This window comes from Brachyhypopomus gauderio, chromosome 18 (assembly GCF_052324685.1).
Source record: "Brachyhypopomus gauderio isolate BG-103 chromosome 18, BGAUD_0.2, whole genome shotgun sequence".
Lineage (NCBI taxonomy): Eukaryota > Metazoa > Chordata > Actinopteri > Gymnotiformes > Hypopomidae > Brachyhypopomus > Brachyhypopomus gauderio.
In genome coordinates, this window is record NC_135228.1 from 18451521 (window position 1) to 18467101 (window position 15581).

General features: G+C 38.1%; 1 protein-coding gene and 1 long non-coding RNA gene across 2 annotated transcripts in view; both read left to right on the top strand.

The window, feature by feature from the left end:
- The window catches only part of ank1b (ankyrin 1, erythrocytic b), a 101579-nt gene that overhangs the window by 14612 nt on the left and 71386 nt on the right, over positions 1 to 15581 (top strand). The window lies entirely within an intron of this gene.
- On the top strand, positions 6509 to 10130 carry LOC143481541 (uncharacterized). Its single transcript, XR_013122035.1, has 3 exons — positions 6509 to 7670; positions 8439 to 8462; positions 8626 to 10130. It is a non-coding gene; the product is annotated as an uncharacterized LOC143481541 (long non-coding RNA).

Consider the following 15581-nt stretch of genomic DNA (forward strand, 5'->3'; position numbering starts at 1 on the left):
TGACTAGCTTCTCTGTCTCACTCGTTTATCGTGGCACTAGCTCTCTGTAGTGTTGAACAGATCAAATCTCAATGAAGGCAGGTTATTGTGGTTATTGTGAAAATTGATGATTAAAAGACCAAATAACCAATTCACTGTCACACCCATTCACACAGAATCCAAATGGAAACCAAAATAAGCAGCCCATTCAGGACTGGATTCAAAATCACACTGAAAATCAGAGGCTTAATCCAATAGTGGAGTAGTTTCTCATACACTTATGTACTTCCAAAGAGACAGAAGACATGCTTGAAAAAGCTCTCTTAGAAACTGCAATAATATCCAGTTTCCCTCATGCCTCTCTAAATTTTGCTTTGAGGTCAGTGCTGCGCTACAGTACTACAGGTTCTATCTGAATTATTATTGGAATACTATCTTCTTTAAAGGAAAAGGGATCTGCAAATATCAGGAAAATATCACTGTGAGTACTGAAGTAAGGAAATGCCTGGTCAAATCCAGACTGTAGGTTTTCAAACAACCTTTAAGGACACTTCCTCTGCTCAGACATCACCATATGCTGCAATGATTTCCCCCAAAAGAGCATGGGACAGTGTTATAAGTATCTGGATCCATGGAAGCTAGTTCACTATAACTGACATGATGGTCAAATGCGAGGCATTTACTCAATTAATGCCACTAGTTTTTTTCTCCATCATTGATGGGGCATCTTATTCGTGTGTGACATACTGGAGCCATGTCAAGGGTTTGGTTCTGCCTTGTTTCTGGGATTGGCTCTGAATCCTCAATTCAAATAAAATTGTTGATTATTTCAGTTTACTAAATTGGCAATAATAGTGTAGAAATTATGTATTAGTTTTGAATCAAGTATTCTCAATGCAGCGCACATTTCATGTCTTGGCCACTCTTCAGCAGGACTATGAGAGTGTTTGTCACCAGGTGATGCTCCAATCCAGGGGAGTTGAAATCTTCATGTTGGTCTTGAAGGGCTATTACACATGCTGCCCTGGCCGCTGACTCATTCATTTCACTCTGCCTGGATTTTTTTTTAATCCAGTTTCTTAATCAAGTTCTCAAACACCCATATATTGTCATTACATTGTCTCTGCCATAGCTCCCAAAACACCAAGGATTCAGTGTTATTGGTTGTTATGGTGGTAGTAATAATGTGGACGTTCTAGTGATACATAAATACTGGATTGGAAAATTGATAAAATATATTGATAAAATATGTTATATCAGCACAGCTGCCAAAATCTAAAATAAATAGATTTTTACATTTATATAATATGCATGTGGAAATGATAAACACATTCTAAACAAATAAGTTGTAATATTTATCTGTAGGGCTATATGCCAAAGTATCTGCTTATGAGTGTGGCATAACAAATCCTTTGTCCAATGAAGGATGTAGCTCTGTCTTCCTCCCAGAACACCAGTGCAGTGACTTTGTGTGACGGGCAGGGAGTGCGAAATAAAATGGAAGTGATTACGCCAAGTCTCAGGGAAAAGGGAGGTTTTTATGAATAAAGCGCGCAAACCATAAACCCCTGACGAGATCCAAATTAAGGATACAATGACCAGCAGTCAACTGGTACAAAGACAAGACATATATTGACAAATAAACATCCATCAGGTGAGGGACAAACACAACGCAACAACAAGACAACTACCACTGTATACAGGGGCGACCAGTAGCGAGCCCGCCATACCGTGACACTTTGCCCGTTTCTTGATCAAACTACACCTTAGAATTTGCCTTCTGCCTGGTCTCTTCCTCAACTCATCAAATGCATTTCTTATGTATAATTATATAAGTATATTTTGAGCATAAATTGTACTTATGACAACAATACTCATGAATTTTTTGTTATGTATATGCCTATTGTTCTATTAAGACAATCAGCACTTCGTTTTGTCTTGTTTCTTGTTTTAACCCTGTGTTATGATAAGTTGGCCATAAATATTGGGCCATCTTTGTACTCTCTGATCCAGCGCTGAGGTAAGTCACATTAAAGATGCAACAAAAACTGGTAATCATATAGCACCACAGAAACCACTACTTCAGGGTTTCTCCCCTCTAGTTATGGAGTCGTTCCTACACTGTACACACTTGTTTCAGACAGGATAAATGTAACATGAAGGGTTCCAAGATTGGACATGGAAAACAACACTTTGATCTTTGGTCAATGACGGAAGCTAATCAAATTCTCTGGATAAATTAGATTGATTCATCCTGTATGTATACTGGATGGATGGAGGAATGGCTGAGTTCATACTGCATGGTTAAAAATGTTTCCATGCATTTCTTAATTAATTAGCAACTGTTTAATCATGGTGCGCATTCTAGAGAATTCTGACATTGCCCGAGGACACTGGAAATCCACATCAAGCAAAACAATTTCTTGACCCATTTGACATTCAGTCTTATGTTTGTCCATTCAAACCGGATTTAAATGTCCAGAAATAGATTTTTTTTTAGATTTACACAGCTGTGGTAGCTAGCAGGCTAGAATTATGCGGCAACTGGGAAGGCATTTAATTGTGCTGCAAACCTCATCTTACATTGCTAGCATCTTTAACCAACATACGAATTAGATAATGTTACAATAGAGAAGAGGCTTCTGTTCTTACAAACGTTTTACGACATATCCAGAATAGGCAGAATGAATGTGTATGAGAAATTTATATCGGGAAAACACTGATTTGGTCAATTTTCTGGCACTTTAACTGAGGACAGGAGTTCAGGTATGTAATAGTGTATAAGGATCACAAATATATGAGACAGTATATAAAGATAACCTATTTTATAGACTTTGGAACAGAAAAACAGTACCATAAAGTTGGGTGACAAAGCAAAACATTTGGCCCTTAGAATTCTAGAACAGTGTTGTTCACACCTGCTCTAGTCACTGTATTCTTGTTCTTTAATGCAGGGCTAATTATAAATAATAATAATAATAATAATAATAATCTTTATTTGTATAGCACCTTTCATACATACATGCAACTCAAAGTACTTTGAGTCATCAGGCATGTGAATAAAGTAACTTTTTCTGGGCACAGGATACAAGATGCTTAAAGCATGCAGTCTTTTAGGAACTGTCCCTCTGTAAACAGCTTCTCTGCTTGCGTGATGAGCTGTCATCATATAGCTTTGCCTCAAATGCTGCATCATTTTCTCTGTTTGCTTGGTGAAAACAGTTCTGCTGCAGGGGCAGATTTGTACGAAGATAAGCCACTCGTTGCTCCCTTTCCTCCCCCTCGTTCCTAGCTACTGATCTGCATGTTTAGTGGCATAATGGCGCTTGAAACATTCTAACATTTCATCCAACCCATTGTGCTGACCTAGCCAAAGTTATTGTGCACAACGCTATTACGTCAAGATTCTGGTGATTAGCACCAAGCAGCAACTTGGATGTTTTGCCACACGGTTAGTATTGCTTGTTTTTCATCGTCAATGTAGTATATTATCTTGTATTTTGTAATGTTTTATTGTGTTTTAATATTAATTCAGATTTCAAGTACAGTGTATAACCACTACCAGCCATGTTAATAGCTACATTGTGCTAGTTGTAAACCAAGTTACTAACTTGCTAACCAGGTTGGATCCACTTTTGCCTTCAGAACTTCCTTAATTCTTTGTGGGACAGAGTCAACAAGGTGCTGGAAACATTCCTCCATTTTGGTCCGTACTGACATGAAAGCATCATATGCAGTTGCTGCCGGTTTGTTGGCTGTACATCCATGATGCGAATCTCCAAGCAAAAATACTCAGGTTGGATGTGTCATTTAAATAATGTTCAGTTGATGTTAAGAGGTCTAATATGTACCAATAAAATCACATCCTGGCATGTGATTGGCTGATTCGATAATTGTATTAATGAGCAGTTGAACAGGTGTACCTAACAGAAATGGCTGGTGAGTGTATAAACTGAGCTTAGTGAAGTCATTTCCTCTAGTGTTCCTCTAAGTGTGCAAATAAAAATCACCAGAACATGGTCGACTGTTGACTCCGCTGTTGATAATGTACAATGGACAATGTATTACTGAAATAATAAAGCCACTACTTTATTAACTAGTGTTCATGAAGCAGATTAGATCTGTAATGCATCCATAGCCAGTTCTATGCAAAACAATTTTTTTGTAAGGTATAATGGACTAATTTTAAATCTACAAGATACAAGACACTAGCATCTTATCTAGTAGTTTTAGTTATTTGTATAGCTTTAAAATATATGATCAAATGGTATTTCAGTTCTATTTTAATGATCAGTACTTTTATTTATTCTTTTATATTAGTTTTCTTCATAGTGGGACAGTAAAGGTACTTTTCATGTTTGAAGAATCACACCAAGTGTAAGACACCGAAGCAATCCCTTCACAGATATGCTTCCAAATTTCAACGTATGGGTAAGTGCATCTTTCTTTCATTTTCTGTCATTCACACCAAACATATCTACAACCAAACCTTTTCATCAAACTAGCTCACAACTACAACTATAACTTGCATTCCACTGAAATACATTCCACTGATTAACATATTCAGTGAACTCTTTTATAAAAGTCAAATGCAAACACTCATATTAACATGCCGGGCAAACAATTTCCATTACATTAAACATTACTCACACAATCCCTGATGTGATCAGTGTATTGCTGCAGAACAAACACCCACTAACATGACAAAGCCAACGTGCTGATCACACCTAATACGCCGCACAATTGGTGGGCATTCAAGTAGCATAAAACAGTCCAGTGTCAGTGTATTAATATGAATAACACCAGAAGACATGATGAACAAAACACAGCTAACCCTAACCCTACCCTAGACTACAAGACATATAAGCAACAAAACTGAGTATGTACAAAAACACAAACTGGAGCTTTAGAAAACAAACGGAGACTGGGAAACATGGCTAGGTTGTAAACACTCGAGGATACTTACCCAAAACAGGCTCAAGGTAGGAACAGGGACATAAGCGAATGTGGGTACAGGAACAGGTAGCACAGATACAGAAGACTGGGCCAAAAATGAACAGGATGCAGAGACTAGGACCAGTAACCGAGAGAGGACAAAGGGAACCAGGAACAGAACACAAGGGACCAGAACCAGGAACACCACAAGAACTAAGAACAGAAACAAACAAAGGACCAGATCCAAGAATGGAGATATGAACAGAAGACACAACAGAGGAAACAACCAGACACTGGAACAGAGACAGATGCGGAATCGGGCACAGGAACGCAATCAGGCAACAGTAGAACACCGAACATAGGACTGAAGATGACGGGAAGACAACCCAGAATGCCGGACAGGACTCAGACTAACCATGGCAAATGGAGACACAGGAACTGAACCGTAGGAAAAAGAATTGGGGACAAAAGCATCTTGGAACGGAACAGAAACTGAAATGGGAACCAGAACAGATACAGAAACAAGCATGGAAACTAAATGGGACTAATACATAAGCAGTAATAGAGGCAGGGAGTATAGGCATTGACATCATAAGAACAAGCAGTTCTAAAAGTCTCCAAAGTTCTTGAAGAGCCACTATGGGTTGTGGCTCCTGGAGGCACAGGGTAACTGCAGTAGCATTGGAGACACTGGAGAAATGTGCCAGAGTGCAGCCACAGGGGCCGGCTGAACAGGACCGTCAGGGGACCTCCGAGGCACTCGGGACAGCCTCTGTAACACACAGATTGGCCGCAGAGATGGCCTCTGGATCACATTGGCCGGCCGTGGAGATGGCATCTGGATCACACTGACCGGCTACAGATGGCCTCTGGATCACACTGAACGGCTACAGATGGCCTCTGGAGCCCTTTGACAGGTAGACTTTTTGGACCTGCGCCAAGAACTCCTTGCTCCCACAGTGCTAGGGGGGTTTACTCTCTCCGGTCTGATGTCTCATACACGGATGACTCAGATGGCACTGACGCAGCCTGATCTTCATCCCAGCGAAGGAACAGACCAGATTCTAGCTCCCTTGCTGAATCAATCTGTAACATTGAGCAAGTTTCATTTGCGACTAATCCAAACTTAGAGTCACTAAAGCAGTTCAGGGTCAGTTTACCCATACGAAGACATGATGAACCAAACACAAAAAATAACAAGACTACCAAAAATAAAACCATACAAACTGGGCTGTAGAAAACACGGAAACGTAGGAAACATGGCTTCCACAGACCAGATTAGCAAAGCACACCTACAGACACATAGAAATAAGAAAAATAACATGTATATACAGCTTGGGAATATACTGCTTGGGAAAAGTAGCAGAGACCACAGAACCAACGAAGTTAAATTGAAATTTATCTGCACACCAATAACAAGGGGTGGAGATGAGAAACGTAGCAACTGGCATATCAACAGAATTTATTATTTTTTTTTTGTACATAACATTATTAGCGATTTATACAATTATTTATATAGTTTGTGTATACATTTTACACACACACACACACACACACACACACACACACACACACACACACACACACACACACACACACACGAAAGTCTTAAATATGTATATTATTTTTTCTCCACTTCATTAAATTAATTTCCAACATTCAGAAAACAAAAGTAGCTGTGTGCGCTGCAGGAATGTATGAAGCTTGTACACTGCTTGAATGTCAAAGGTGAGTTACACAAATGCCATTCCCATGCTGCATCAATACATTATACCAACTCCCAAATTCAGCTGTGATGGGCAGGTAGGAAGACAATATTGAATATATAAACATTTTAGCCTTGCCTTAGCGCTCAACACACCTGTAACAGGTATTCAGTATTTGTAATGACTTAACTCGGGTGTTTTAGGAGGTATAATAAGAAAGGAGGACTGTTCAGTGCTTCCTGAGTAACCTGTACTGCTCATAGAGCATCCTGTTCATCCTCGTATAAGCTTTTCCAGCTATGGGGGTCCTGTGAACTCCTCAAGCACAGATTACCCATTCACGTAGTCTAAAATCACGTTTCATATCAGAAATGTGTTTCTAATTTGTTTCTAGGCAATACAGATCACTGTATAATTTCATCTATATTGTACAGTCGTGCTAATTGTAAAGATTGAAATGGTAATTATTCACATGCATCAATAATTCATGCATTATTTTGCAATACTAATTTAAGGCTTGTTTTTATTTTTAGGTGCATCTGATCAAGGGGCAAATTTCAATTGTGCTTGGTATTATAAAGAAAAGGCTGACAACTACATCTGTAAAAAGAAATTGACAAATAAAAAAATTGAGTGTCATTTCAATGTCAATTTTATGCCAATTCAAATGGTCCTACCTATAGTTCTAACATTGGGAGCATTTTCGATTAATTATCTTGTCAAACTGTTATAATTATAGTTATAACTTATAGTTATCAGCATTTGTTATATGGACATTTGCTGTCAAACTATGCTACCTGTATGGCAATTTCCACTTTTATCCCAAGAATTTTCCAAGTTCACAATGAAAAACACGAAGTATCATAGCACAAAATTGTTTTTATCCCTCAACAAGGACTGCGAGGCTGCACTTTCTTCAAGGCAGCCATCCTGCCCATGCATTCTACAGCCAATCACAACCGGGTTTAGCAATTCAACAAACCATATCAACCTACAAGACACAAAGTCAGCAGGTGGAAGTTCTCTTATCTTCCATCCATACTGCAGAAGGTGAGCATCACAGACAAATATTTTCTAATACTGATCTTGATACTGAAATTTTAGTTGTACATTTGTCATTTTGTATATACATCATATCTTTAAGCATAAATTTGTTCTATAAACCTCAAGCTGTATAAATATATGGTAAATTGACTAACTAGCTGGTTAACATCCTGCTAGACTAGTTTAAGTAGAAGCGAATTACCTTGCTAATGTTTGAGATCTCTTTGGCTGTTAAATGACAGATGCCTACTGATTGATGACAAAGAAACAAGAGAAGAAAACTTAGTTTTACTACTTTTATATATAAGCCCATGTTATTTGTACTTCTAGGCATTGGCATCTATTCCTGTAGTTTAGCAGTATTATGGTTCAAGTTATTGAATTCTGACCTATCTACAACACTATCTAGGATGCATTCTGTGAGCACTTTGCTCAGCACTTTGTACATTGCTCTAGATGAGAGCGTCTGCTAAATGCCCTAAATGTAATGTAATGTATATTCTGCAGACTGTTAACTATTTGTAGTATCTTACAGACATGAAACCAGCATTGAAAGCTGCTATTAGAATCTTTAACCCTATGCCTCAGAGACTGTTAAATAGTAATAGTGTTCTAAAATGTTAATATAGTCTATAGAATAGAGGTGGCAAAAAGTAGATCTAAAGGTGGTTAATATTGTTTTTAATCTCAGAGGTTAAGTGTTCATAATATTAATAGCCACTGGAGTCTTTAATGTAAGTAAATCATTTTGACAGTTTTTTTTTTATCTTACAGAAGATAATGGTTCCCAGAAAAATGGTAGGATACCTCTAATTATTAAGACAATCACTAAAACATTTCATTACCTGCATGAAGTCTGACATTTGAGATGAACATATTTGGAGTTGTATGTATGTGCATATGAACCTACATTTACTGCAGTTCAGTTGCCCCTCTTTCTTCTTTTTGTATCATTCTTTAGAATCCATTCTTCAGAAACTCACTCAAAAACATGAGATGCACCTGCTAGAGGCAATGCAACGAGGACACAAGTGATCACTCATAAGACCTTCACTACTCTGATGTCATTACAAACAGAAGGCAAGTTGATTTCTGTGGCAATTTTCATACACAGTAGCAATTCAAAAACTCTTCAGATGAAAGTTGCTGCATAGAAAAATTTACAATTGATTTAAATCCAAAAGATGCAATAGAAAATAGTTAATTTAAACAGAACACAATTTTCCATCACAAAATCTTCTGCGACCCACATGAAAATTTTATAAATCATTAAAAATTTAAACAAGTACAGCACAACAATCAATGTAGCATACCAATTTTTGATTGCATAATGGTACAACAAAATATAAATTTCCTTAGTTCAGTGATACATTGGCTGTTTCACTTGTAGATGGTCCAGTCTTTTGTTGCGAAAGATTCTGTGTTTAACCACTTATCTATAAAAGACCATTATTTTTGTAAATAATTTACATAATGTGTCATATCTGAACTGACATTTGTTAAAATATTTATGTAAAGATAGACTTACTTACTTTGCTAAACTGAAAAAAGAAAAAACATCTTTTGGCCAGACACATTAAACGTTTTGGGAACAAATAAAGACATTTCAGAAAATGGTGGAGACAAGTCCCCAATATAAATCACACCTAAGCTCATTGCCAATACAAAGTTAAGACCCATTACAGACACGAACAACTCTACATGAAAGGATCCTGGTGATTTATAAAGATGTGGAAAGTATCCTTTCACTCAGATTTGGGCATAGAGAAATAGCTTATTTGTTTTGCAAATAGCTTATTTGTTTTGGGCTTTTTGGATAATGAAATAAGATTTAATTAGGTAAATTAATAATTTTACTCTACTTATTGTATATTATATTTCCATTCTCTCTTTTCAACCAGAGGTTAAGTTTAAAAACAAATATTTTTATGTTTAAAAATATGAATCAGTTTACTGATCCTGAATAATACATAAATGATCTAAGCCCATGAATTCAAAATCAAAAATTAAAATGTATAGAAACTGCATGGTTTTCTAGTTCTTAAACTGATTTAAAAAATACAGTTTAACTGTTTGATGATCTGTTCTTTTGAATTCTAATTGTGGCCTGTCTGTGTATACATAATATACATTATGAATACATGATTTCACTGTAGGTATAATTTTCTTTTGATTTGTTTGTCATAACATATTGTCCAAATGCAAACACATGAGCAGGCTGTATTGATGTTTGTATTTCAGATATGACTGTAGTCTGTCAAACCAGTCAGCATTCAAAAATCAACTTTTTTGTAGTTTTATAGTGGTTACTACAGATTGCCTAATTTTTCTTTCATCTGTTTCAAAGTCCAAACAGAATGACTGACATTTGTCCAAGACAGTTTGCTAAACAACTGTATTGCTCAGCTTGCCCGAAATGCCTCTTAACTATTAATAAATCTTATAAATAAATCTTCTCTGTATAAATAATAAAGATTTGCCAATAAAGAGTGTGTTGCCTCTTTCCTGATCTCATTAATATTTGTTTTATTTTGGTCAAACATCATCTGCGCAATTGCAATATGTTTACACAAACTTCTTTATGAAAATTTATACTGAAATTGCATTCTAATGAGATTTCTAGGTTGTTTATATTCTGATGGCACTGACCATGTTCTGGGTAACTGAACATGGGTTTGCAGTGAATTTTCAATCTCGCTTTCTGCTGCCTCCTCTGCCTATTAAGAAAGACTCTGGAATCTGTTCTGCACCATATTGTATGACATGTCTAAGAAAGTCAGTGCAAGAGTCAGTGCAAGAAAAAGTAAGTGCAATTATGATGCATTGCGTGTGAAATGTTGTTCAGATATTAAACATAAATGTGACTCAGGTAAACCCAGTAGATGACAAAGCACTTTTGTAAGTTGCTGTGGATAAGAGCACCTGCTAAATGCCAAAATTATAAATGTAAATGATCTCCATATATATCTGATGTAGGAAAACACCTTCTGGGTGCACTTAGAATATGCATATATGCTCTTAACTGTTTTCTAAAATATTACAATTCTAAATTCCTTACACGTTTTTAAGTTAGACTACAGTCAATATTTGCATGACATCTAATAACATATATACAGTATAATAAATATATTCTATCCGAAGTACATGAAACCAACAAGCAGCACTTTAGCATGAGCTTGAATATGGCACACAAGTATTTCCTTAATGTCCATAGATGCTACTCCTCTGAAGTGAAAAACTGTACAGTAAATTGATTTCTATTAATGTTTAAGGAATAGGAGAGGAACATACATGAAACCAAAACATGTTCTGATCAATGCCTTACAAACATTTAGAAGCTTTATAGTACTATTTTTTTCAGCTACCGGTAGAAGTTAGTAGTCAGGAGATTTTCACACAGCGTAGCAAACAATGATAATTTACTGACAGAAGCAAATTACCAACCACTGGAAATGAAACCACGCAAAATCTGCCATACAACTCAAAATCAATGCTTTAGTACATCATTGAAACATAGACCCCCCCCCAATATATATATATATATATAGATACATATCCACTGGTATATAACAATAAAAAAGCCCTTGCATTTAGGTCAAAGTAGATTTAACGCATTTTAGGCCATAATCTAAACATGGATGGTTTATATAAGTACATTTTAGCTGTATGCTTAACATCTTACCTTTGCACAGCATAACAAACAACTTCCTGCTTCTAGAGCAAAATTTGAACCAATGACTAAGGAAAGGCTCCATCTAGCAGTCAGGAGGAGGAACTTCATACATCCACTCCTAGCTTGGAAGATGGCCATCTAAATAATAATGATTATTTTTTTGTGTATTTCTCTTGTTACAAGTTTTCTGGTTTTGAGTATGTGCCTGTGTTTCAAGAACATGAAGTGATATTCGTGCTTACCTTTCTAGTTTCCATATTATGTCTTCACTAATCTTGTCCTCAACTATAATGTGATATGAATGGCTATTCAGAGCATGTTTCATCATATGATTTTGGTTAGTGGCTTCTGTATGTTCAGGACCCTCTTTGGTTTCTAGGGGTCTCAGATTTGATTGGTCCATTAAAGATTTATTCAGTGCTACCTGCCAAGCATTTGCAGGAAAAGCTGGCCTGCTCACAAATATGTCTGTATGAGTCATGGAGAATTCTGGCATGCTAGTGTTTGATGCTACACCAAGCACAATGTCAAACATTTAAGGGTATATATTTGAAATACTCACAGTATTTCACACAATCCAGTGCTTGAGCACATGCCTTTGAATACCTGATGTGCCTACAAACCCACAACCTATAAAATAACCCAGTCAGTTTTTATTTCTGGGCTGTGTAGGTCAGAAAAAAATGGAATTCAACAAGCTGCTTGAATTTGGCAACACTTTGTAAGTCACTAACAGTCTCATTAAATTACAACAAATACACAACTATACCAATTGCCCACAGCTTGAGAACTGTGCCAAAGGTCATGGGAATGCAGTATTGTAAATTGAATAGTGAAAAGTGTCATTACCTCGGGGAATGTCCACACTTATATAAGCTCTGGTGTTATCTTCTGAGTGAAGATGAACACTGGCCAGCATGCTCATGGAAAGGTGATGTGAATTATCGGAGTTCAAGCAAGGCATGATAGTGGGTGTCAGATTGCCAGTATTGTGTACTGGGAATACACAATAGAAGGTATTACAACACACAGTAAACACAGTAGTGGCAGCACACAGGTGGTCATGGCCGGCAGTGTCTGGCTAGAATTGTTCATGTAAAGACAAGCAACTCTGGCAGAAATCACATTCACACCCAATGCAGGAGGCCACACATGTACATCCTGCAGGGTAGTGCAGAACACCCACCAGGGTGCCTCTGTTAACAGCATGGCATACAGCATGGATAGTGGGTCTCATCTAGACTCGTGTGGTTGAAAACTGGACTCTAAAGGACTTGCTGATGTGTCATGATACCAGTTGTTTCGGGCTGAGTGTAGGGTTTGTGTGTGGTGCAGATCATATAATGCCCTGGACCCCAGTTGACAAGTCACTGTGCAGGTTGGTGGTGAGTCCATACTTGTGTAGGCTGTTGTCTCATGACATGGGTTGGGTCTACTGGTCTGTCTAAACATGCCATTGTCTAGTGCACACTACATTTCACTGCTTGGTGAGCATTTACAGCCCTTTGTGGGCTTCAAGTACTCCCACAATGACGGGTTTATTCCAGCAGGTTACGGCACCGTGCCTTCAGGCCCAAGTTGTCCATAAGTGGTTCAAGGAGCATTCTGGAGAGGTCAAACAAATGCTGTGGCGTGCACATTCATGCAACATGAGCCCAAATGAGCATTTATAGAATATGGTACTGTGGATAATTCATACCGGAGATCCAGCACCTACAAAAACCATGGAGCTGTGGGTGTCCATTCAGTTGGCATTCAGATTCAATTGTGGAGTCGAGGCCACATCGAGTTGCTGCACTTCACCAAAATCACATCACAAAAATTAAAAAATTAGATCACAAGTTGGTTCCATTTTGCGTGAACTTTATCTAGGCAGCTCAATGTGATTCAGCAGCATGTACGGCTCCCACTTGCCTGTATGCACCCCTGATGTTGGGGAGTTTTATTTTCCCCCCATACAATTGAATTTTTTATCCTATGTATATTCAAAATCCATGTACACCTATTGCATTATCCCCTTTGCTACAATAACACTGAAACTTCTCCGATGCAGGATTAAAAAAGGATGACCTTATCTTAGAGCAAACATTACTGAGGTCCAGTAATGATTCAACATCCTGACCAGGTTCATTGTATGTTTGGTCTTGAGCTAAACATGCCTGGAGGTTCAGCCTGGGAGGTGAAACTCCCAGGTGATGGCTTATTTAACTTCAGGTTACCTTCATCATGACTTTCTGATGCATTTTTTACAAGACAGCTTCAACCTGACAGATTCACTACACAAACAGGACTAGAGCCTCATCTCATAATTGTCAGCACATTGGCAACAATCAGACCTTCGTGAAGCATGTGAGATGGCTGACCCTCAACTAGACCCAAGACCTCGAATGAATGCAACTCATGCTGACCTTTTGTCCTGAAGGGACAGCATTTGCATAGTGTATCTTACAGGCACCACAAACAGTAGTTGAGTTGGCAGTCATGGCCTAGTGGTAGGGAACTGGTCTTGTGACCGGAGGGTCGTGGGTTCAATTCCCAGACCTGAGGTCATGACTGAGGTGCCCTTGAGCAAGGCACCTAACCCCAACTGCTCCCTGGGCTAGGGCTGCCCACTGCTCTGGGCATGTGTGCACCACAGCCCCCTAGTGCCCACTGCTCTGGGCATGTGTGCACCACAGCCCCCTAGTAATCACTGGTGTGTGTGTGTGTTAACTGCACAGATGGGTTAAAAGCAGAGGACAAATTTCAATTGCGGTGTAAAAAATCACAATTGACAAAATATGGCACATTTACAGTACTATTCATGATGAAACGTTTCATGTTGAACATAGATTCTTTAGGCATTCTTGCAAAACACAGTTCACATTTGTACCAATCAGAAGTGGACACAGGCTCAATAACTGCAGACAGACACAGCAAAAGCTGGTTCCCTCATGTAAGATTTTTCAAGAAATCAATGATAATATACAAGGTGCTAGTTGACCCCCCTTTACCTTTTGTCGAAATGTATGTTGGAGTGCCCAAGAATACAGCTCACAGTATATGTGCCATATTGTCATGGTCATGTGTGATCCACATAAGAGTTACATTTATATCCATAGTAAACAACAGTAACTTAATACATATTGGTAAATGCGAATTAACAACCATTGGAGGATATATCTTTGAGGTGGGCATGGACAGTACCCATGGTTGCCCCCTACAATGATGAACTGCTGGCAGGTCTATTGTCATCAGAATTGTCAGACATGTGAACAAGTCACTAAGTTGCAAGTAACAAGTAAGTCTCAAGTCTTCACAATCAAGTCTCGAGTCAAGTCCCAAGTCAATACAATCAAGTCTCGAGTCAAGTCCCAAGTCAATACAAGCAAGTCTCAAGTCAAGTCCCAAGTCTTAAACTTCAAGTCTTAGTCAAGTCACCAGATGTAATTTCAATATTTAACACAATTGATTAGTAGTATATTAAGTTAGTCAGACTAACGCTGGGTGTTTGAGTGTTTCGGTTCGCTTGAGTGAGAACCGAAATACCCCCCCCACCCCCCCCCCGACTTTCATTTGCCCGTTCGTCCCCCCGGTCCCCGCTTTCGAATTATCGTTGGTGCGGACCGCTCACACAAATCAAGTTGCTCATGTGGACCCTTGTAAAAGTTAATTTCCGACCCCCGAGTTATCACATCCCAGCTAGCTATCTAACCGTTATAGCATTATGTTAAATATACATAGCAGAGACTTACTTTTGTTTGTGCAACCTCAAATGTCGAACAAAGTTTGAAGTGGTTGCATCTCCATCTCTTATCCTGACTCCACATGTCTTGCATGTCACAGTTCTTATTTTATGCACAACAGCATAATCTTTATAATTGAACAGGATCATTTTTGGGAGCATGTTGCTTGTACTCTCCGCACAAATTCAACGCTGCTAATAATAATAATAAAATAATAATACAGCAGGACAAAACAACGTTCAATTTCAGTGTACCAATTATCACTAACAATAATTAACTAACACTACCAGATTATCAGTCACTGTATTCTTTTTTCATTATGTGTCTGTTAGTTTAGATATATAATATATTCCTTTTCTTCTCCAGGAATTTTCTGTTTACTGCTAGCTGCAACGCAGGTCCTGGCACCAAAGACGTAGGACAATGTCATGTGCGCTTTTTCGTCAGCACACTGTTAATCTTTTATAGCACTTCTCCTGTAAGATGTGTTTTGTAGGGAGAAAGGATTAAGACTGCACG